Source organism: Macaca nemestrina, chromosome 1 (assembly GCF_043159975.1).
Source record: "Macaca nemestrina isolate mMacNem1 chromosome 1, mMacNem.hap1, whole genome shotgun sequence".
NCBI lineage: Eukaryota > Metazoa > Chordata > Mammalia > Primates > Cercopithecidae > Macaca > Macaca nemestrina.
The window spans coordinates 172,119,869-172,144,204 of NC_092125.1; the positions used below are offsets into that span (position 1 = coordinate 172,119,869).

Sequence of the window (24,336 nt, forward strand, 5' to 3'; positions counted from 1 at the left end):
GGGCAAATTGTCCATCTTGGTGATGAGAACCTAAGTTCCAGCAAATTCTGCAACCATGGGCTAAAGCACCCTGGGATCCTAAATAAACTTGAATGGCAATTGAGGCCACAAGAACTGCAATTCCTTGGCAAGTCCTGGTGCTGTGCTGGACTCAGAGCCAGTGGACTTGGGGTGTACATGACCTAATGAGACACTAGCTGGGGTGGCCAAAGGAGTGCTTGCACCATCCCTTCCCCAGCCACAGGCAGTGCAGCTCAGGGAGAGACTCCTTCTCTCTGCTTGAGGAGAGGAGAGGGGAGAGTAAAGAAGACTTTGTCTTGCCACTTGGGTATCAGTTCAACCACAGTAGAATCAGAAACCAGGAAGAGTCCTGAGGCCCTCATTCCAGGCTCTACATCCTGGAAGTCGTTTCTAGCATACCCTGGGCCAGAAGGGAAACTGTTGCCTTTGAGGGGAAGGAGCCAGGCCTGGCAGAATTCATCACCTGATGACTAAAGAGCCTATGGGCCCTGAATAATTAGCAGCAGTAGCCAGGCTGTACTTGCTGTAAGCCTTGGGTTAAACTCAGAGACATGTTGGCTTCAGACGTGACCCAGCACATCTCCAGCTGTGGCGGCTATGGAAAGAGATACCCTCCCTGCTTGAGAAAGGGAGAGGGAAGAGTAAAGGAGACTTTGTCTTGCAGCTTGGGTACCAGCTTTGCCAAAGTGGGAGTAGAGCAACAAATGGGCTTCTGGGGTCTCTAATTCCAGGACTTGGCTTCTGGATGGCATTTCTATATCTGCCCTGGGCCAGAGGGAAGCCCATTGCCCTGAATGGAGAGGCTCAGGACTGGCACCAGAGGTTGACTGAAGAGTCCTTGGGCCTTGAGTGAACATCGGCAGTAGCCAGGAAGTACTTTGCCATGGGCCTGGGGTGGTGGTGGCCACGGGGAGAGACTCCTCTGCTTCAGGAAAGGGGAGGGAAGAGCAGGAAGGACTTTGTCTTGTGGCTTGGGTGCCAGCCCAGCTGCAGCAGAATAGAGCACAGGGTAGATTCCTGATTCCTGACTCCAGGCCCTGGCTCCCAGACAGCATCTCTCAACCCACCTGGGGCCAGGGGGATCTCACCATTCTTAAGGACACAATCCTGGTTGGATTTGCCACCACGTGATTGTAGAGGCCTTGGGCCTTGAGTGATTATAGATGGTAGCCAGGCAGTGGTTGCTGTAGGCCTTGGGCAAGACCCAGTGCTGTGCTGGCTTCAGGTCTGATCCAGCACAGTCCCAGGGTGATGGCCATCAGGGTGCTTGTGTCACCCCTCCCCCAGCTCCAGACAGCTCAGCACAGAGAAAGATTCTATTTATTTGGGGGAAAGTAAGGGAGGAGAACAAGAGTCTCTGCCTGGTAATCCAGAGAATTCTTCTGGGTCTTACCCAAGACCACCAAGGCGGTACCTCTACAAGTTTGCAAGAGCCACAGTGTTACTAGACTTGGGGTACCCTCAATGCAGATACAGCTGCAGTGATCAAAGACAGATAACAACATCCAAGTCCCTTCAATTACCTATAAAACCTTCCCAAGAAGGATGGGTACAAGCAAGTCCAGACTGTGAAGACTACAATAAATACCTATCTCTTCAATGCCCAGACACTGATGAACGCCCACAAGCATCAAGGCCATCCAGGGAAACATGATGTCACCAATGAACTAAATAAGGCAACACGGACCAGTCCTAGAGAGACACAGATATGTTACCTTTTAGACTGAGAGTTCAAAATAGCTGTTTTAAGGAAGCTCAACAAAATCCAAGATGACACAGAGAAGGAATTCAGAATCCAATTAGAGAAATTTAACAAAGAGATTGTAATAAAAAGAATCAGCAGAAATGCTGGAGCTGAAAAATGTGATTGACATACTGAAGAATGTATCAGTCTCTTAACAGCAGAATTGATCAAGCAGAAGAAAGAATTAGTGAGCTTGAAGGCAGGTTATTTGAAAATACACAGTCAGAGGAGACAAAATAAAAAAGAATATAACAGAATGAAGCACGCCAACATAGCGTGCTTCAAAAGAGCAAATAGCTTCAAAAGAGCAAATCTAAGAGTTATTGGCCTTAAAGAGGAGATAGAGAGGGAGATCAGGGTAGAAAGTTTATTCAAAGGGATAATGATAGAGAACTCCCCAAATCTAGAGAAACATATCAACATTCGAGTACAAGAAGGTTATAGAGCACCAATTTAACTCAAATAAGACTACCTTAAGGCATTCAATAATCAACTCCCACAGGTGAAGAATATAAAAAAGATCCCAAAAGCAGCAAAAGAAGCAAATAACATACAAAGGAGCTCCAATTCATCTGGCAGGCAACTTCCCAGTGGAAATCTTACAGGCCAGGAGAGAGTAGCAAGATAAACTTAAAGTGCTGAAGGAAAAATATTTTATCCTACAATAGTATATCTAGTGAAAATATTCTACAAACATGAAGGAGAAATAAAGGCTTTCCCGGACTAAAAAAAAAAAAAAAAAAATCTGAGAGATTTTATCAACACCAGACCTGTTCTACAAGAAATGCTAAGGGGAGTTCTTCAATCTGAAAGAAAAGGTTGCTAATCAGCAATAAGAAATCATCTGAAGGTACAAAACTCACTGGTAATAGTAAGTACACAGAAATACACAGAATATTATAACACTAATTGTGGTGTGCAAACTATTCATATATTGAGTAGAAAGACTAAAAGAGGAACCTCTCAAAGAATCATAACTACAACTTTTCCAGACATAGAGAGTATAAGAAGATATAAATAGAAACAAGACACAAGTAAAAATTAAAAAGCAGAGGGATAAATTTAGGGTGTAGAGTTTGTATTAGTTTTCTCTTTGCTTGTTTAATAGTTTGTTTATGCAATTAGTGTTAAGTTGTCATCAGTTTAAAATAATTGATTATAAGATATCATTTGCAAGCTTCATAGTAACCTCAAATCAAAAAACATACAACAGATACACAAAAAGTCACCTTCCACCTGAGAAAATCACCTTCACTAAAAGGACAAGAAAGAAGGAAAGAAGGAAGAGAAGACCACAAAACCAGAAAACAAATAACAAAATGGCAGAAATAAGTCCTTACTTATCAATAATAACATTGAATGTAGATGAACTAAACTCTCCAATCAAAAGACAGAGTGGGCCAGGCACAGTGGCTCGTATGTGTAATCCCAGCACTTTGGGAGGCTGAGGTAGGAAAATCTCTTGAGTCCAGGAGTTTAAGACCAGCCAAGGCAATACAGGAAGACCAAATCTTTCCAAAAAGAAATTAGCCAAGCATGGTGGCATGCACCTGTGGTCCCAGCTACACAGGAGGTGAGGTGGGAGAATCACTTGAGCCAGGGAGGTTGAGGCTGCAGTGAGCCATGATTGCACCACTGCACTGCAGCCTGGGCAACAGAGCGAGATCTTGTTTCAAAAAATAAAAAAAAGATATAGACTGGCTATATATGCCAATAAGTTGGGAAACCTGGAAGAAATGAATAAATTCTTAGACACATATAATTTATCATGATTGAACCATGAAGAAATCCAAAACCTGAACAGACAACGTGTAAGATTAAGGTCACAATAAAAAGTCTTTCAGCAAAGAAAAGCTCAGCACCCAATGGCTTCACTGTTGAATTTTATTAAACATTTAAAAAAGAACTAATACCAATCCTACTCAACCTATTCTGAAAATTAGAGGAGGAAAGAATACTTCTGAACTCATTCTATGAGGCCAGTATTACCTTGATACAAAAACCAGACAAAGACACATAGAAAGAAAGAAAGAAAGAAAGAAAGAAAGAAAGAAAGAAAGAAAGAAAGAAAGAAAGAAAGAAAGAGACAGAGAGAGACAGAAAGAAAGAGAGAGACAGAAAGAAAGAAAGAAAGAAAGAAAGAAAGAAAGAAAGAGACAGAAAGAAAGAGACAGAAAGAAAGAGACAGAAAGAAAGAGAGAGACAGAAAGAAAGAAAGAAAGAAAGAAAGAAAGAAAGAAAGAAAGAAAGAAAGAAAGAAAGAAAGAAAGAAAGAAAGAAAGAAAGAAAGAAAGAAAGGAAGGAAGGAAGGAAGGAAGGGAGAGAAAGAAAGAAAAGTACAGGCCAATGTCACCCTGATGAACACTGATGCAAAAATCCTCAACAAAATATTAGCAAACTTAATTCTACAACAAATTTAAAAGATCATTCATCATGATCAAGTGGCATTTATCCTAAGGATGCAAGGATGATTCAACATATGCAAATCAATTTATGTGATACATAACATCAACCGAATGAAGGACAAAAGCCATATGATCACTTCAGTTGATGCTGAAAAGGCACTTGACAAAATTCAACATCTCTTCATGATAAAAATCAAAACCCTTAAAAAACTGGTTTTTTAAAGGAGTTTGACACCAGTCTGGGCAACATGGCAAAACCCTGTCTCTACAAAAAAAAAAAAAAAAAAAAAAAAATATTAGCTAGTGATGGGGACATGTGCATGTGTCTGTAGTTCCAGCTACTCAGGAGGCTGAGGTGGGAGGATCCCTTGAGCCTGGGAAGTAGAAGTTGCAGTGAACCAAGATTGCACCACAGCACTCCAGCGTGGGTGACAGAGTGAGACCCTGCCTCAAAAACAAACAAACAAAAATACAAAAAACACTGGGTATAGAAGGAACATACCTCAATACAATAAAAGCCATCTACAGCAGACACACCCCTAGTATCATACTGAATTGAGAAAAACTGAAAGCCTTTCCTCTAAGATTTGGAACGTGAAAAAGATGACTACTTTCATCACTGTTATTCACATAGTACTGGATGTCCTAGCTAGAACAATCAAACAAGAGAAAGAAATAAAAGAAATCCAAATTAGAAAGAAAGAAGTCAAATTATCTCTGTTTGTAGATAATATGCTTTTGTATTTGGAAAAACCTAAAGACCCCATCAAAAAACTATTAGAACTGATAAACAAATTCAGTAAAGTTGCAGGATACAAAATCAACATACAAAAATCAGTAGCATTTCTATATGTCAACAGTGAACAATCTGAAAAATAAATAAAAAAGTAATCCCATTTACAATAGTTGCAAATAAAATTAAAAGCCTAGGAATTAACCAAAGAAGTGAAAGATCTCTACAATGAAGACTATAAAAATTTATGCAAGAAATTTAAGAGAACACACAAAAAATGGAAAGATATTCCATGTACATGGATTGGAAGACTCAATCTTGTTAAAATGTCCATATTACCCAAGGCAATTTACAGATTCAATGCAATCCCTATCAAAATGCCAATGACATTCTTTGCATAATAGAAAACATAATCCTAAAATTTATATGGAATCACAAAAGACTCAGAATAGCCAAAGATATACTAAGCAAACAGAACAAAACTGGAAGAATCACATTACCTGACTTCAAATTATATTTTATAGAGCTATCATAAAGCCCATCCACCTGGAAACAGACTTGGGGCTGTTGGCGTGGGGGCACAGTGGGAAACTAGCCCTTCAGTTTGCATGGGAGCTAGGTGAGGCCTGTCACTGCGTTTCCCCCCACTTCCCTGACAACATGCATGACTCCGTAGAGGCACCATAATCCTCCTAGGTACACAACTCCAGTGACCTGGGAAACTCATCCCCACCCCCTATAGCAGCCACAGAAAGACCCACTCAAGGAGAGTCTGAGCTCAGACACACCTAGCCTCACGCCCATCTGGTGGCCCTTACCTACCCACTCTGGTAGTGGAAGACAAAGCGTATACGATCTTGGGAGTTCTAAAGCCCTGCCCACCTCTGGTCCCTCTCCACACTACTACAGCTGATGCTTTCTGGAAAGCACCACCTTCTAACATGAGGCCAACCAGCCCAAAAATAGAGCACTAAACCACCAAAGCTAGGGACCCTCATGGAATCCATTGCACCCTCCGCCACCTCCACCAGAATAGGCGTTGGTATCCACGACTGAGAGACCCATAGATGGTTCGCATCACAGGACTCTGTGCAAACAACCCCCAGTACCAGCCCAGAGCTGGGTAGACTCACTGGGCAGCTAGACCCAGAAAAGAGACAACAACCACTGCAGTTCAGCTCATAGGAAACCATATCCATAGGAAAAGAGGGAGAGTACTACATCAAGGGAACACCCCGTGGAACAAAAGAATCTGAACCACAGCCTTCAGTCCCAGATCTTCCCTCTGATGGATCATAAACAAATGAGAAGGAACCAGAAAACCAATGCTGGTAATGTGACAAAACAAGGCTCTTCAACACCGCCCCCCAAAAATAACCCTAGTTCACCAGCAATGGATCCAAACCAAGAAGAAATCCCTAATTTACCTGAAAAAGAATTCAGGAGTTTAGTTATTAAGCTAATCAGGGAGCGACCAGAGAAAGGCAAAGGCCAATACAAGGAAATCAAAACAGTGATACAAGTGAAGGGAGAAATATTCATGAAAATAGATACCTTAAAGAAAAAACAATAAAAAATCCAGGAAACTTTGGACACACTTTTAGAAATGCAAAATGCTCTGGAAAGTCTCGGCAATAGAATTGAACAAGTAGAAGAAAGGAATTCAGAGCTCAAAGACAAAGTCTTTGAATTAACCCCATCCAACAAAGACAAAGGAAAAAACATAAGAAAATATGAACAAAGCCTTCAAGAAGTCTGGGATTATGTTAAATGATCAAACTTAAGAATAATCAGTATACCAGAGGAAGAAGAGAATTCTAAAAGCCTGGAAAACATATTTGGGGGAATAATTGAGGAAAACTTCTCTGGCCTTGTGAGAGACCTAGACAGCCAAATACAAGGAGCACAAAGAATACCTGGGAAATTCATCGCAAAAAGATCTTCACCTAGGCATATTGTCATCAGATTATCCAAAGTTAAGATGAAGGAAAGAATCTTAAGAGCTGTGATGCAGAAGTACCAGGTAACCTATAAAGGAAAATCTAACAGATTAACAGCAGATTTCTCAGCTGAAACCCTACAAGCTAGAAGGGGTTGGGGACCTATCTTCAGCCTCCTCAAACAAAACAATTATCAGCGAAGAATTTTGTATCCAGAGAAAGTAAGCATCGTATATGAAGGAAAGATAAGTTGTTTTTCGGGCAAACAAAAACCACCATTACAAGAATTGCTAAAAGAAGGTCTAAATCTTAAAACAAATCCTGGAAACACATCAAAACAGAACCTCTTTATAGCATAAATCACACAGGACATATAAAACAAAATACAAATTGAAAAGTAAAAACAAAACAAAAAACCAAAGTACACAGGCAACAAAGAGTATGATGAAAACAATGGTACCTCACATTTCAACACTAACATTGAATGTAAATGGCCTAAATGCTCCACTTAAAAGATACAGAACTGCAGAATGGATAAGAACTCACATACCAACTATCTGCTACCTTCAGGAGAATCACCTAACACATAAGGACTCACATAAATTTAAAGTAAAGGAGTGGAAAAAGGCATTTCATGCAAATGGACACCAAAAGCAGTAGGGGTAGTTATTTCTATATCAGACAAAACAAACTTTAAAGCAACAGTGGTTAAAAGAGACAAAGAGGGACAGTATATAATGGTAAAAGGCCTTATCCAACAGGAAAATATCATAGCCCTAAACATATATGCAACTAACACTGGAGCTCCCAAATTTATAAAACAATTACTAATAGACTTAAGAAATGAGATAGACAGCAACTCAGTAATGATGGGGAATTTCCATACTCCACTGACAGCACTAGACAGGTCATCAAGACAGAAAGTCCATAAAGAAACAATGGATTTCAACCATACCTTGTAACAAATGGACTTAACAGATATATCCAGAACAGTTCATCCAACCACCACAGAATACACATTCTATTCAACAGCTCATGGACCTTTTTCTAAGATAGACCATATAATAGGCCATAAAACGATCCTCAATAAATTTAAGAAAACTGAAATTATATCAAGCACTCTCTCAGACCACAGTGGAATAAAACTGGAAATCAACTCCAAAAGGAACCTTCAAAACTATGCAAATACATGGAAATTAAATAACCTGCTCCTAAATGAGCTTTGGGTCAAAAACAAAATCAAGATGGAAATTAAAAAATTCTTTAAACTGAATGACAATAATGACACAACCTATCAAAACCTCTGGGATACAGCAAAGGCGGTGCTAACAGGAAAGTTCATAGCCCTAAATGCCTATATCAAAAAGTCTAAAAGAGCACAGACAGACAATCTAAGGTCACACTTCAAGGAACTAGAGAAACAAGAACAAACCAAACCCAAATGCAGCAGAAGAAAGGAAATAACCAAGATCAGAGCAGAACGAAATGAAATTGAAACAAACAAAAAAATCCACAAAAGATAAATGAAACAAAAAGCAAGTTCTTTAAAAAGATAAATAGAATTGATAGATCATTAGCAAGATTAATGAAGAAAAGAAGAGAGGAAATCCAAATAATCTCGCTAGAAATGAAACAGGAGATATTACAACTGACACCACAGAAATACAGAAGATTATTCAAGGCTACTATGAACATCTTTACACACATAAACTAGAAAACCTAGAAGAGATGGATAAATTCCTGGGAAAATATAACCCTCCTACCTTAAATCAGGAAGAATTAGATACCCTGAACAGACCAATAACAAGCAGCAAGATTGAAATGGTAATTTAAAAATTACCAACAACAACAACAAAAAGGTCCAGGACCAGACAGATTCACAGCAGAGTTCTACCAGACAATCAAAGAAGAATTGGTACAAATCCTCTTGACACTATTCCACAAGATAGAGAAAGAAGGAACCCTCCCTAATTCATTCTAAGAAGCCAGCATCACCCTAATACCAAAACCAGGAAAGGACATAATAAAAAAGAAAATTATCAAATGATGTCCTTGATGAACATAGATGCTAAAATCCTTAACAAAATGCTAGCTAACTGAATGCAACAACATATCAAAAAGATAACCCACCATGATCAAGTGGGTTTCATACCAGGGATGCAGGGACGGTTTAACATATGCAAGTCAATAAATGTGATATACCACATAAACAGAATTAAAAACAAAATTCACATGATAATCTCAATAGATGCAAAAAAGCATTTGATAAAATCCAGCATCCCTTTACGATTAAACTCTCAGCAAAATCAGCATACAAGGGACATACTTTAATGTATTAAAGCCATCTATGACAAACCCACAGCCAACATAATACTGAATGGGTAAAAGTTGAAAACATTCCCTCTGAGAACTGGAACAAGGCAAGGATACCCACTCTCACCATTCCTCTTCAATATAGTACTGGAAATCTTAGCCAGAGCTAAGGGAAAGCTCTAAAAGGCATCACAAGGGAAAGAAATAAAAGGCATCCAAATTGCTAAAGAGAAAGTCAAACTGTCACTTTTTGCTGATAATATGATCATTTACCTTGAAAACCCTAAAGACTTCTCCAGAAAGCTCCTAGAACTGCTAGAAGAATTCAGCAAAGTTTCTGGATACAAGATTAATGTACAAAAATAAGTAGCTCTTCTATACACCAACAGCAACCAAGTAGAGAATTAAAGCAAGAACACAACCTCTTTTATAATAGCTGCAAAATAAATAAATAAATAAAATACTTAGGAATATACCTAACAAAGGAGCCGAAAGACCTCTACAAGGAAAACTACAAAACACTGATGAAAGAAATCATAGATAACATGAACAAATGGAAACATGTCCTATGCTCATGGATGGGTAGAATCAATGTTGTGAAAATGACCATACTGCCAAAAGCAATCTGCAAATTCAACACAATCCCTATCAGAATACCACCATAATTCTTCAGAGAATTAAAAAAAAAATTCTAAAATTCATCTGGAACCAAAAAAGAGCCCACATAGCCAAAGCAGGACTAAGTAAAAAGAACAAATCTGGAGGCATCACACCATATGATTTCAAACTATAAGGCCACAGTCACCAAAATAGCATGGTATTGGTATAAAAGTAGGCACACAGACCAATGGAACAGAATAGAGAACCCAGAAATAAAACCAAATACTTACAGCCAACTGATCTTCGACAAAGCAAACAGAAACACAAAGTGGGGAAAGGATACCCTTTTCAACAAATGGTGCTGGGATACTTGGCTAGCCACCTGTAGGAGAATGACAGTGGATCTTCATCTCTCACCTTATACAAAAATCAACTCAAGATTGATTAAGGACTTAAATCTAAGACCTGAAACTATAAAAATTCTAGAAGACAACATTGGAAAAACCCTTCTAGACATTGGCTTAGGCAAGGATTTCATGACCAAGAACCCAAAAGCAAATGCAATAAAAACAAAGATAAACGGCTGGGACCTAATTAAACTAAAGAGCTTTTGCATGGCAAAAGGAACAGTCAGCAAAGTAAACAGGTAACCCACAGAGTGGGTGAAAATCTTCACAGCCTATACATCTGACAAAGGACTAATATCCCAGATCTACAACAAACTCAAACAAATCAGTAAGATAAAAAACAAACAATCCCATCAAAAAATTGGCTAAGGACATGAATAGACAATTATCAAAAGAATATATACAAATGGCCAACAAACATATGAAAAAATGCTCAACATCACTAATGATCAGGGAAATGCACATCAAAACCACAATGTGATACCACCTTACTCCTGCAAAAATGGCCATAATCAAAAATAAAAAAACAGTAGATGTTGGTGTGGATGCGGTGAACAGGGAATATTTCTACACTGCTGGGGGGAATATAAACTAGTACAGCCACTAAAAATAGAACTACTATTTGATCCAGCAATCCCACTACTGGGTATCTACCCAGAAGAAAAGAAGTCATTATTCGAAAAAGATACTGGCACACACACGGTTACAGCAGCACAATTCACAATTGCAAAATTGTGGAACCAACCCAAATACCCATCAATCAATGAATGGATAAAGAAATATATATATATATATATATATATGTTAGAGAATATATATATGTTAGAATATATATATGATGGAATACTATATATATATGTGTGTGTATATATATGATGGAATACTACACAGCCACAAAAAGGAATGAATTAACAGCATTTGCAGTGACCTGGATGAGATTGGAGACTATTATTCTAAGTGAAGTGACTCAGGAATGGAAAACCAGACGTCGTATGTTCTCACTGATATGTGGGCGCTAAGCTATGAGGATGCAAAGGCATAAGAATGATACAGTGGACTTTGGGGACTTGGGGAGAAGAGTGGGAGGGGGGTGAGAGATAAAAGACTACAAATATGGTGCTGTGTATACATGGGTAATGGGTGCACCAAAATCTCACAGATCACCACTAAAGAATTTACTCGTGTAACCAAATACCACCAGTACCCCAACAACTTAGGGACAAATAAAAAATAAATAAAAATAAAAAAATAGCTAAAAGGGCATAATTGAATTGTTTGTAACACAAAGAATAAATGCTTGAGGTGATGGCTATCCCATTTACCCTGATGTGATTATTATGCATTGTGTATCTGTATCAAAATATCAAATATCTCATGTACCCCACAAATATACACCTATCATGTACCCACATTATTTTCAAACTTATATTCTTCATTTTATTTATAAGAACATAAGGCCATACCTATAAAAGGATATATTAATTTTAAGTAGAATAACCACATAAGAATACTTAGCAATCCCTAGACACAAAGAGGCAAAAAAAAAAAAAAAAAAAAAAAAGAAAAAGAAAACCTAGTGAATAAGATAATATTAATGGTGACTATGTTCATTAAAATGTTCTACTTTCCATAATCCATCCCTTTGAATCTATTCTTCCACCTTCCAGTGTCCCTTCCTCTATCCTACAGGGTCCAGTGTCCAATCAGGACCTGGAAAAAAAACACAGTAAATCTTCCTCATATGTTGAAGTATGCATGTATCATTGTATTACTGCAGGCATGAAACACTGTGAAGATGATTTTAGAAACTGCTAATTGTTTTTTTTTTTTTTGAGACGGAATCTTGCACTGTGGTCCAGCTGGAGTGTAGTGGCGCGATCTCGCCTCACTGCAACCTCTGTCTCCTGGTTCAAGCGATTCTCCTGCCTCAGCCTCCCGAGTAGCTGGGATTACAGAAGCGTCCACCAGGCCCAACTAATTTTTGTATTTTTAGTAGAGATGGGGTTTCACCATGTTGGTCAGGCTGGTCTCGAACTCCTGACCTCAAGTGATCTGCCTGCTTCAGCCTTCCAAAGTGCTGTGATTACAGGCGTGAGCCACCGCACCTGGCCAGAAACTGCTAATTTATAAACAAAAATGATTGCCGTGAATTTTCAGTCAATAGGAAAAATAGATTCACACAATATGAATGTTAAAAGAAGATATTAAGAGTGAGCATTAGCTACTTCAGGAAAAGCATTGTAGATCTTTCTCCAACAAACGTTTATAAAAATTTAAGTGAAACAGAGGAAAATAAAGATTAGATTAGCATTTATAACATTAAAATCAACTTTACTGTATTTAATTTTTAATTATTTAATTTCATTTAGGCTGTGAGTCATTAAAAAAAAAGACCTATTTGGGATTTTTTTTCACTTCCCAAGCATTCTTGAACTTATCCACTTTTCATCCCCAAGTCAGCCACACCCATCTCAGCACCATCAAGGGTAACTCTAACTACGAAATCAATTTTCCAGAAGTTACCCACAAAAATTTTAAAAATAAAAGAAATAGGTAGATAGGCATCACCATTCCTAACTGATTTTTCCTGGAGGGTCAGAGAAGCCTGGATTCAGTACAATTCCTGTCCTAAATACATGTTTCATAATGATATGAGTACACGTTCTCATTACAACACAGCTAACGAGGGCCAGATTGGTTGTGGTCGAGTTATTAATATATTTGCCATTTTGTGAGGTACATCTTTGTAAATAAGCCAGGTCACGGACTTAATTGGGGTCATTTGGGGGGCTTGGCATGGTGCAACAAGGTCACTCTGTTCACTCCGGTGGTTCTTTATTTTGTGTCCCAAAGTGCTGCAAGCACGAAGAGGCCAGATCACATATTAGCTTTGGGAAACCGGCAGGCTTCCAAGGCATGCGATGCTGTATGATTCAGGGTGTTGGAGACGATTTTCCTCAAACTTGCTATAGTTCTCTTCTTCTCTTACAAGTAGAAAGTCAGGGGAGGTTAGCATGGAAGAAAAAGAACCAGCTTTGGAGTCAGGCAGTTCTCTGCTCAAAGTGCATCTCTGCCACTTACTTGCTATAACTTGAGACAAGCTCTTTTAACCTTTCTGAGTCTCAGGTTTCTCATCTGCACAATGGGATTAGAACTTCCCCATGGGGTTAACGCTAGCACTAGTGAGATTGCATATGTAAAGACCTACTGCTGGCAGGGTGCAGCGGCTCATCCCAGCACTTTGGGAGGCCGAGGCAGGTGGTGATCCAGATGAGGTCAGGAGTTCGAGATCAGTTGTGAAACCCCATCTATACTAAAAATAGAAAAATTAGCTGGGCATGGTTGTAGGCATCTGTAATTCCAGCTACTCCAGAGGCTGAGGCTGGAGAATCCCTTGAACCTGGGAGGCGGAGGTTGCAGTGAGCTGGTACTGTGCCATTGCACTCCAGCCTGGGTGACTCCAGAGGCTGAGGCAGGAGAATCGCTTGAACCCAGGAGACAGAGGTTGCAGTGAGCTGAGATTGCATCATTGAACTCCAGCCTGGGCGACAAGAGTGAAACTCCATCTCAAAACAAAAACAAAAACAAAAACACTCAAAAAACCTAATGCCTATTACACACTCAAAAAATGGTAGCAAAATATCTACCATTATTTTGGTAGGGACAAATAATAGACAATCAACAGTGATTTGCTAAACAAAGAGGAAATGAACACTTCAGAAAAATACATAGTTTTGGAAATGTGATGTTAATCAAGTGGGAAATCAGGGAGGGATTAGTGAAAAAAAAGAATAAACTACATCCCACCTTGTGCTGAGTGCTGTGGACATTTACAGAACCCAAACACGCATGGCCTGTTGGATGTAGTGTGCTTGATCCTGTTGGATATGAATGTTAAATACACATCAATCTGAAATAGTCAGTTTACAACACAGGTTGACAAGCAACAAATCATTGCCTGCCACATAATTCATAGTCTATAAATATTTGTCAAGTGGATGTGAAACTAGGCCTCATAAAACTTAGAAACTAGGCCTCATATAGAAAAAATTAACACCAGGTGGCTCTGGATAGGGTCCCACCCTGCCTCAATAAGGTCCCACCCTGATAGGGTCCCACCCTGCCAATTCCGGGAAACAACCTCATGGGGTCCCACCCTGCCAATTCCGGGGGTCCCACCCTGCCTCGAAGTTCCCGGAATCAACAACTCCAGAAAAAAAACCTCATAAGGTCCTGCTCTAACCAATTAGCATAAGACACCTTGCTCAGGCCATAGACAGACCCAATTACCACGCGCCTAAAGCTTTGTTTGAATTTCGCGCCCTAAGCTGTGTTTGAACTTGTATTTGCCTATATAAACAGCCTGTAACAAGCAGTCGGGGTCCCAGGGCCAACTTAGAGCTTGGGACCCTAGCGCGCTAGTAATAAATAACTCTCTGCTGTGAATCTTGTGTCGGTGGTCCTTCGCGGCGACCCCTGCCCAGGAGGGAATCGACAGTTCGGTTCCAACATTTGGTGCATTGGCCGGGAAGTGGGGTCGTCCGAGGACCCCCGACCCATCCGGCGGAGACCCATCTGGCCCGGGCCACGGACTGCTGACTGAACGGACCTACCAGGTACTTTCGTTTTGTTCTGTCTGTCTTGCCAGCTAACTCTGAACTCTAGGGAGTACTCCTTCTGAATTAAGTGGGGAAGGGGGACAGACGTGTCCGGCACCTTCCCACTCATGCCCTGGGGGACGCCCTGGCGGTAGTCTGGGAGAAGGCTAATGACTCGGTCAGCCTCCTCAAATCTGTAGGCAGGTCGCCCCTGCCGTCTGAATATTTTGTAATCTTGTGGCGCTACTCTCTGGCCGCGCGGCTTCTCCTTACTTGTCTGGTCTTTGTTTTTGTTACTTTTGTTTTGTCCTTGTTATACGTGGACGAAATAAGACAGACGTTGACGACTCCTTTGTCTCTGACCCTGACTCACTTCCCTGACGTTCGGGCTCAAGCCCACAACCTCTCCATAGAAGTCCGTAAGGGACGATGGCGAAAATTCTGCTTGTCCAAGTGGCCTACCCTCCATGTTGGGTGGCCCCGGGACGGAACATTTGACCTCCCAATTATCTTACAGGTTAAAGCAACAGTGATGGATCCTGGGCCACTCGGACACCCGGACCAGGTGGCCTACATAATTATTTGGGAGGATCTGGTCCGAAATCCTCCCTCTTGGGTGAAACCCTTCCTCCATTCCCCTTCCCCATCCCAATCTACCCTCCTTGCCTTAGAAGCCCCAAAGAATCGGAATCCGGACCCACATAAGCCAGTCCTCCCAGATGAACCCCAGAGGGACCTCCTCCTTCTTGACCCCCTGCCTCCTCCACCTCAAAACCTCCTTCGGGGACCTCCACCTTACGCTTCACCCTTGCCCCCTGTCTTGTCCCCAGCTCTTTCCTCTACCGCCTCGACCCCTACCCTTTCTCCAACTTCTCCCTCGGCCCCTCCCTCCACCCCGTCTCCTCCTCCAGCCCCGCCCAAACTCACCCCTCGGACGCCGCCGCCGACACCTCCTCGTCTCCGCTTGCGGCGGACTGAGGACCCAGAAGGCCCTTCCACTTAGCAATCCTCCCTTTTTCCCCTCCGTACTGTCAGTCACACAGTCCAGTACTGGCCCTTCTCTGCCTCTGACCTCTATAACTGGAAGACCCATAACCCTTCCTTTTCCCAAGACTCTCAGGCCCTAACCTCGTTAATAGAATCCATTCTCCTCACCCACCAGCCCACCTGGGATAATTGCCAGCAACTCCTGCAGGTCCTCTTAACCACTGAAAAAGGCAGCAAGTCCTCTTGGAGGCCCGGAAAAATGTGCCAGGACCAGGAGGCCTCCCAACCCAACTTCCCAATAAAATAGACGAGGGATTTCCCCTCACCCGCCCGGACTAGGACTATGAAAGGGCACCAGGTAGGGAGAGTCTCCAAATCTATCGCCAGGCTCTGTTGGCGGGTCTCAAAGGGGCAGAAAAACGCCCCACAAATTTGGCCAAGATAAGAAAGAAACCCCTAAGGAAAAGGAAGCCAGGTTAGCGAAGGAACAGATAGAGCGAGAGGATCGTAAGAACCGAGTAAAGGATAAGCATTTAACAAAAATCCTGGCGGCAGTTGTGAGAAAGAAAGGACCAGGGAAAGAGGGAAAGAAGCAGAGGCGGCCAAAAGTGGAAAAAGACCAGTGTGCCTACTGCAAAGAACAGGGGACTCGCGGAGGCGTTAAAGACGAAAGAGGGCGCGGCCAACTCCCGGGGGGACGGCAGGCCGAGAGCGCAGCGCCCAGGCCTGGCGCCAAGCCTGAGCCCGCCGGACGGGAGGCGGCCCCGCCATGGGCTCGGCTCCGGCCCCAGCCCCGCCAGCATGGCCGGCCGGACCGTACGGGCCGAGACCCGGAGCCGGGCCAAAGATAACATCAAGAAGGTAATGGCGACCATCGAGAAGGTCCGGAAATGGAAGAAGCAATGAGTGACTGTAGGCGACACTTCCCTTCGTATCTTCAAGTAAGTGCCAGTGGTGGACCCCCAGGAGGAGGAGCGAAGGCGGGCAGGTGGCGGGGCAAAGAGATCCCGTGGCCGGGAACGTCGGGGCAGGGGCGCCAGTCCCTGAGGGGGTGGCCCTCTCATCCTGCTGGATCTCAATGATGAGAACAGCAACCAGAGTTTCCATTCGGAAAGTTCCCTGCAAAAAGGCACAGAGCCCAGTCCTGAGGGCAGCCCCCAGCCCAGCCGCCCTGTGTCACCTGCCGGACCCCCAGAAGGGGTCCCTGAAGAGGCTCAGCCCCCACGGCTGGGCCAAGAGAAAAATCCCGGGGGCATAACTGCTGGCAGCACTGACGAACCCCCAATGCTGACCAAGGAGGCCCTGGCAATGATCCAGCAGATGCACGCCTGGACACACTTGAGTAATTGAAAGCTAAAATTACTGATTAAAAAAACTGACTTTCTAATCCCAAAGACAAGTACCCTCGTAGAACAAGTGACATCTGCCTGTAAGGTCTGTCAGCAGGTAAACGCTGGGGCTACCCGAGTGCCAGAAAGGAAATGAACTCGTGATAACCGCCCAGGAGTCTATTGGGAAATAGACTTCACTGAAGTAAAACCTCACTATGCTGGATATAAGTACTTACTGGTGTTTGTAGATACCTTTTCAGGATGGGTAGAAGCCTACCCCACCCGGCAAGAAACGGCACACATAGTAGCCAAGAAAATTTTAGAAGAAATCTTTCCTAGATTCGGACTTCCCAAGGTAATTAGGTCAGATAACGGGCCGGCCTTCGTTTCTCAGGTAAGTCAGGGGCTCGCCAGGATATTGGGGATTAATTGGAAATTACATTGTGCCTATAGACCCCAGAGCTCAGGACAGGTAAAAAGAATGAATAGAACAATAAAAGAGACCCTTACTAAATTGACCTTAGAGACTGGTTTAAAAGATTGGAGACGCCTCCTATCCTTAACTCTGTTAAAGGCCCGGAATACACCTAACCGTTTTAGGCTCACTCCATATGAAATCCTCTACGGAGGACCTCCCCCTTTGTCAACCTTGCTTAATTCCTTCTCCCCCTCCGATCCTAAGACTGACCTACAGGCCCGGCTAAAAGGACTCCAAGCAGTACAGGCCCAAATCTGGGCCCCCTTGGCAGAACTGTACCAACCAGGACATCCACAGACCAGTCACCCCTTCCAGGTGGAAGACTCTGTCTACGTTAGACGGCACCGTACTCAAGGACTAAAGCCTCGGTGGAAAAGACCCTACATTGTTCTCCTGACCACGCCCACAGCCATAAAAGTTGACGGAATCTCCACTTAGATCCACGCATCCCACGCCAAGGCTGCTCCAGAGACGTCCAGACCAACACCACTTGAGACATGGAAACTCCGACGCTCCGCGGACCCGCTCAAGATAAGACTCTCTCATATCTAACTCCTTGCTTATTGTTTGCCCTTCTTCCCTGCGCCGTCTCTAGTGTAGTTTTTGACACTAACCCCCAACAGCCATTTAGCCTGACCTGACAGATAATTAATTTTAATAATCAAGAGGTCTTAAATAAGACCTCCGAGAATGCTCCTATAAAGACTTGGTTTCCAGACCTCTATTTCAACCTAAAAAAATATATATATAGCAGGAAAGATAAAAGACACAGGCCCCCGGTTTACTGGTCCCACAGGAGTCCTATTAAGGACTCCTCAGGATAGACAAGAATAAAAAGGACAGGCTAGAAAAATGTCCATCAGCCGGAACAGGTTTTATGCCTGTCCCGGATGCAAGACAGAACCAATAAAAAAACTTGTAGAAATCTGACTCACTTGTATTGCAAAAACTGGTCCTGTGTAACTACTAATAATAAAAAGTAAAAATAAGCCACAAAACCTTAGTATATAACTATGCCCTTTGTCCAGCCCTGTACCACAACCCGATATTCAGAAAATTGCAACCTGGTTCGCATCAAGTTTAAAGATGCGGCAAAATCTGATAACAGATAGATAACAACAAAATTAATATAAGGTCTCTATTTATACCAGCACAACCCGCCTAAAATTCCCCTCCAAATCAGACTATTAGTCAATTCAGACACTGCCCCTGTTGCAGTAAAGCCAAACCAGGTTTTATTAAAAGCTAGAAAGCCCCCGGTTTCCATATCGGAGAAGCCCCAACTAAAAGCTCCTCAAAGCACTTCCCCGCCCTTAATCTCCCTCACCCTCGCCGACATATTAAGAATTAAGGTAGCGGCTAAAGTTAAGACCGGGACAGCAGCCCTAGTGCATAGTAACCATCATCTGCAACAACTTAAAGTAGCCATAGATAAAAACCTTAAAGCCATAGAACAATCTATCACAAAACTTAAAAAGTCCTTGACTTCTCTGTCTGAAATTATATTACAAAACCAACAAGGACTAGAAATTGTCTTTCTAAAAAGGGCGGGCTCTGTGCAGCCCTGAAAGAGCAATGTTGTTTTTATGCAGATCATTCAGGAATAGTTAAAGATTCTATGGCAAAACTGAGAAAAAGATTAAACAAGAAAAAAAAAAGAAAAAAAATCTCAACAAAGTTAGTTTAAAAATTAGTACAACCAATCCCCTTGGCTTAGCACCCTAATCTCCACCATCTTAGGACCCCTCATCCTGCTCACGCTCATCCTGACTTTCGGGCCATGCATACTCAACCGCTTACTCACCCTTATTAAAAATAGATTAAACATAGTACATGCTATGGTTCTGACCCAACAATACCAGACCCTCAGGACTGAAAAAGAGGCTCAAGATTGAGCCTCTGACACAAAAAGAGGAGGGAATGAAACTAGGCCTCATAAAACTTAGAAACTAGGCCTCATATAGAAAAAATTAACACCAGGTGGCTCTGGATAGGGTCCCACCCTGCCTCAATAAGGTCCCACCCTGATAGGGTCCCACCCTGCCAATTCCGGGAAACAACCTCATGGGGTCCCACCCTGCCAATTCCGGGGGTCCCACCCTGCCTCGAAGTTCCCGGAATCAACAACTCCAGAAAAAAAACCTCATAAGGTCCTGCTCTAACCAATTAGCATAAGACACCTTGCTCAGGCCATAGACAGACCCAATTACCACGCGCCTAAAGCTTTGTTTGAATTTCGCGCCCTAAGCTGTGTTTGAACTTGTATTTGCCTATATAAACAGCCTGTAACAAGCAGTCAGGGTCCCAGGGCCAACTTAGAGCTTGGGACCCTAGCGCGCTAGTAATAAATAACTCTCTGCTGTGAATCTTGTGTCGGTGGTCCTTCGCGGCGACCCCTGCCCAGGAGGGAATCGACAGTTCGGTTCCAACAGATGAATAAAGTCTATCCTAATCAGACAATGGGTTCTGTGGATTTAAGACTCGCAGAATGAAGGTGTAAGAATCTGGATGGACCTTCTCCCCAGAAAAACAATTTAACTAGTGAAAATTACAAATGACAATCACTTAAGTCTCTGAAAATTGTCCCAAAGGCATGCAGCAAATGGAGAAAGATTCATTCAAGAAAAATCTATTAAATCTTGGTAAAGACAGTGAGAGTCTGTGGCATTTGAACCAGAATGCATCCCTTTACTCCTTCCCAGAGCTTCATGCTACAGTATCTCTACTCCAGGCATGTGAATCCAAGAAGGCTGTGGCTGCCTTTCCACCCAGTCCTTAGCCTGGAGCTGCAGTTTCACCCAGAGGGGGTCAGGCTGCCATTTCTTATCTTCCCCAGTTCCATGCTGCAGAAGCTCTGTTTTAAAAAGGCATGGCCAGAAGGATTGGGTTTCCCACCCCCACCCAGCTCTGACTCTCAGGATGGAAGCTTTACTCCAGGTGCAAAGGCTGAGATCACTGGAGCCCTTTTGCTCCCATCTCAACTTGCTGATAGGGTGGAGGTTCCATGCTAACATGGGCAAGAAATGGTCAGGAGCTGCCACCCTGACCACTCTTAGAGTGGGATGCCATTTTGGTTATCACTGGTCCCTATGCTCAGATGTTTCAGTGGCACAGGGGTTCTGCCCAGGGCAAAGACAGATCCTAAGTACTGAAGAGCCCTGCAGCTCTGCCTAAGGGAACTGACTTCATTTGGAACAGTGTGGAGAACTCCGCATCTAAAGCCACTATTGCAAACAATGGAGATCTTGGTGGAGCGCAGTTAAAAGGAGGCTGGATTTCCATTATTTGTACAAGAAAAACGGCAGTGCAGAGGCTTAGTGGAGAGAACTAGAGAAAGAGAAAACCAAGAAGAGCTCTCCTGGGACCACAGTCAATTCTGGGGTCAAGAGGGATATGCCCACGGGTCAGGCTGTGCCTAGTCAAGAGTCATCAGAGCAGGATGCAGGACTGATTTGAAAGGATCTCCCGAGCTGCACACAGAGCCACTAACACAGGGCAGACAGTTTACTAGAATAAAGGGCTTAAACATCACCTTTGACCGCTGACTGACAAGAAGCTACTGTGACCAAAGGGAAACTCCTAGAAAACCGGGTTTAAAAGTAAACTCACACTCAGCCCTGGCCATGTAAAACACTGTGTGACTGCCTGGGGCTGCACCCTCTCAGGAGTGATTATAGAAGGAACCTCCAAGTTACCAGTCCCTTGCTGAATGTGGGGCAAAAAAAGTAACCTCCTTGAATTGTAATGGAAATCTCCAGGCCACACACACATTCATTGGTAAAGGGGGAAAAAACCTAACTAGTGAAAGAGGTTAAACACAACTTCTGACCAATAAATGGTTTATGCCAACCCAGGGGTGACCTTTAGGTAGTCAGACTAAAAGATGAAAACAAAGAGAAAAAACTCTGGGCAGAGGCACCAGAGGCTGCACGTTGTGGCAGAAACAGAATGTGGAATTATTTCAGCCAAATCACCAAACAAATAAACAAACAATTTCTGGAGGGGATTAGTATTCAGAGTTGTTATATTATCTAAGATGGCCAGTGTTTAACAAAAAACTGCAAGACATGCAAAAACCAGGAGAAAAAAACAGGCAATAGAAATAGCCATTGAAGGGGTCTATATAGTGGACTTAGCAGACAAAGACTTCAAAACAGCTATTAGAAAAACTCCTAGAAGAAAACGTAGAAGTAAATCTTTACAACTTTGGGTCAGTAAATAGTTTCTTAAATAAATTACCAAAAGCACAAACAACAAAAGAATAGATAAATTGAACTCCATTAAAATAAAAACTTCTGTGCTGTGCACAACATCATCATAAAAGTGAAAAGACAACACAGAATGGGATCCAGTATTTGCAAATCATATATTTGGTAAAGGACCTATATCCAGAATGTATAAAGAACTCTTTAACTCAATAATAAAAAGACAAATAACCCAATTTTTCAAATGGGCAAAGGATTTGAGTAGACATTTCTCCAAAGAAGAGATACAAATGGCCAACAAGCACATGAAAAGATCCTCAACATCCTTAGTCATTAGAGAAATGCAAATCAAAACCACTATGAGATACCACATCACACCCACTAAGATGGCTATCATTAAAACATTAAACAACAAGGATTGCAGAGGATATGGAGAAAATGGAAGCCTCATGCTTTGCTAGTGGGAATGTAAAACGGTGCCGCTGCTTTGGAAAACATTTTAGCAGTTCGTTGAAATGTTAAATATAGAATTACCATATGACCCAGAAATTTCATTCCAAGGTATGTACCCAAGAGAAATAAAAACATATGTCCACATAAAAACTTGTTCATGAATGTTCAAGGCAACATTATTTAGAATAACCAAGCAGTGGGGAAAATCTAAATACCTATCAGCTAATGAATGGATAAATAAAACGTGGTATATCCTTACAATGGAATATTACTCAGTTATAACAACAAATAAAACACTGATACATGTTACAACATGATAAACCTTGAAAGCACTATGCTAAATGAAAGGCTCCAGTCACAAAAGACTGCATAGTTTATGATTCCATTTATATGAGATGTCTAGAATAGGCAAATCTATAGAGACAGAAAGTAGATTGGTGGTTGCCTAAAGCTGGAACATTGAGGGGAAACGGGCATGTGGTTTCTTTTTAGGGTGATGAAAATGTTCTAAAATTGATTGTGGTGATGGTTAAACAGCCCTGTGAACATACTACAAAACTTTGAACTGTACATTTTAAATGGTAAATCATATGATGTGTTAATTGTATCTCAATAAAACTGTTAAAAAATAATACATTGTGTATTACTGATATAAATTCCTTCAGTGCCTAGGGAAACAAAGAATAGAGGCCAAGAGTTGTGGACAATGTTTCAGAGAAAAAAATCAGGGTTGAGTTAGGACATAGAGATGCATATGTTTGCCTATGTTGAGGATTCAGTCTAGATAAAGATGAATTTTTATGTAGGGCAGTTTTCCATTCTATAATTAAGAGTGATTTTTGTCTGATAAACAATGGGCAGTTATAGAATATTTGTAAATGATGGAGTGAGTTGGTTGAAATTGTTTTTAGGAGTATTCCAGCAGAAAGAATTGGAGAGAGAGAAGATGGAAGTCAGACATCAGGTGGGAGGCAACTAAAGATAATGAAGGCCTGACTTAGGCTGGTTGATGGGGGAATGGAGAGAAAAGGATAGATATGAGACAAGGTGCTGGTACTTCATGAACTATAGAGCAGGCTACACAAAAACACAGGATTATTTACCATCTTGATTTTTTTCTTGAACATAAGACTATCATGGGCCTTTGCTCTGTCTTCGGTTTCCTGACCTCAAAAAAAAAAAAAGAGATTTCTATTTTCAGTCACATGGCAGGCAAGGTATCTGGCCCTATCTTCTTGATGAAAACAACTAAAAATGCAAGCTAAAAGTTTTTTAAATCTTCTGGAAAGCACCTAATAGCTGGGAGAGTTAGGAAGAATTATCTAGTCACATTCTGAGAGGAACTCAGAAAAGAAAGGAAAGCTCAGAAAAAGCATTTGTTCTGAGAACATTTACTGAATTTAGTGCTCTTAAATTTGACTTTTCACTGCCTGTGGATTACAGAGACTAAAGTCCAGTGGCTCCCTAGGTGGGGATTCTCATGTGAGACCCTTTCTCATAAAACTGCCTCTACCCAGAGTGTCACACCCTCAGTATAAGGGTGACCTAGAACTAAACTTTCCTATTCCCTTACTCCTGGTGACCACATGGAGTGTGGCCTGGGTAGTAGCAGAATAGTGCGGTATTGTGGCCACAGCTAGCTCATGCTTGGATTTTCATTTATATTTACATTGCATGAGAATTACAAAAACTTCAGGCTTTAAAGTTATTAACTTTGAAGTTGTTCCCGGCTGGTAGTACTCCCAGGTCCCTGGCAGAAGTGATTACAAATTTTCTTTGAGGAATGGACCTTTGTCCTAGGTGTCAAAGAATCCCCACAAACAACTTTCAAAGGGAAATTAGTAGTTCAAAGTAAAAAAAATCAGTAAGTACACATTGAAGGCACCAACAGCAAGAACTAGCAGAAACAACTGACAGCAGAGACAGACCCTCAAAGATCTCAGGTATTATCCTATCAAACACAGAACCATGCTTTTTACGCTTGAAGAAATAAAAGATAAGCTTACCTTACACATGTTTGTAAAAAAGAGGCAACTGTAAGAGTAACCTATTAGATTTGGAAAATAATCAAATAGAACTCCTAGAAATGAAAATTGTAAAAATTACAATGAAAAACTCATG

General features: G+C 41.9%; 1 long non-coding RNA gene across 1 annotated transcript in view; it reads left to right on the forward strand.

Annotated features, from left to right (window-relative positions):
* The window catches only part of LOC112429017 (uncharacterized), a 145,552-nt gene that overhangs the window by 74,757 nt on the left and 46,459 nt on the right, over positions 1-24,336 (forward strand). The gene's annotated exons all lie outside the window — the stretch shown is intronic.